The sequence below is a fragment of the Gymnoscopelus braueri genome (assembly GCF_963280865.1).
Source record: "Gymnoscopelus braueri genome assembly, chromosome: 2".
Classification (NCBI taxonomy): Eukaryota; Metazoa; Chordata; class Actinopteri; order Myctophiformes; family Myctophidae; genus Gymnoscopelus; species Gymnoscopelus braueri.
The window spans coordinates 18,304,470-18,305,860 of NC_137604.1; positions in this window are offsets into that span (position 1 = coordinate 18,304,470).

Sequence of the window (1,391 nt, forward strand, 5' to 3'; positions counted from 1 at the left end):
ATTTTTTGTTTTTTCTGTGAAAATTTGTGCAAATCTTTAAATATATATATATATATATTTTAAATATATATTCAAAGATTTGCACTCATTTTCACGATTTTTCAAAAAATAGCAGATCTACAAGCTATGAGCTTGTATATCTGCTATTTTTGAATAGCCAAAGAAATTTAAAATGACAGAGATACTTTCCCGGATTGAATGTGTTTAAGCTATAACTAGGCTAAGTTTGAACTTAGTGTGAGGTTGTGCAACTGCATGGCCTCAGGCGTGTCAAATAAATGACGACCAATAGTATTTCACCTCAAACTATTCACATAGCGTCATTCATACAGGTTGATGTCTTTATATTCACGATGAAAAATCTGCCTCGTTCCGAAACACAAATGTTGTCGCTTTACTCTTTGAGACACACAAACGGGTATTTGTGGGCATCATGGCTGAGTCTGACTGCCACTGTCTTGGCGGTGCAAACAACACAGGTATCAGCATTGAGTTTGTGACATGGATTATATATCGTCACTGTCGGGTGGAAACCTTTGATGTCCACAACGGGCACTTTTCTGGAAATGGAAAAAAAATGAACCTGCGTTCCAATGGATGCAATGTAATGTACCACTTTCAATTAAAAAAACTAAATCTAAAAAAAAACTAAAAATAGTAGATCAAGCTCACAAAGTGTTGCATTTTGACGCGTTGTGAGTTTGTAGATCTGTTATTTTTTGCTACTGTTCTTTTGTGTGACATTGTAGTTGGACAAAGTATGGCATAGGCCAGTGTTTATCAACCCTGGCAAACGGCCCACACACACACACACACACCGTATATCTAGGTGTGCCCTGGGATTTTTTGGCTATGCCAGGTGTGCCTTGGCACCAAAAAGGTTGATAAACACTGGCATAGGCCATGCCCCTTTCAGCCAAACCTTTTAATCAGTTCTTCTAGCCTATGACAAACTTTTCCACAAAGTTAAAGGTGGTGATCTTTTTTTTTCTTCTTTTTTTTTTAATAAACTCCTTAGCCGACAGAGATGAAGCAGGTACAGGTACACCCTAATAAATGGGTATTCCAAAGGTGGTCTGTGACCCATAGGGGGTCCTCAGTCACAAGATATTGTTGATATCTTTATTTGGACTATTTGGACAACATAATGCATGAATCCGACATATTATTAGCAAAGAAAAAATACTACCCAACACTGGATGGAGGACAGTAGCACATTTATAAAACAGTGAATTAAACCACGTAGAGTACATTCAAGCAAATGTGTACATAGTTTATATCGTACTTAAAAAATATGAATGATAATGATTTATAGATAATCCCCATGAATCTTTGTTTGACTTTAGACTGACGCTAGGTTCTTGGTTGACCAATGATCCTAGATTACTGAG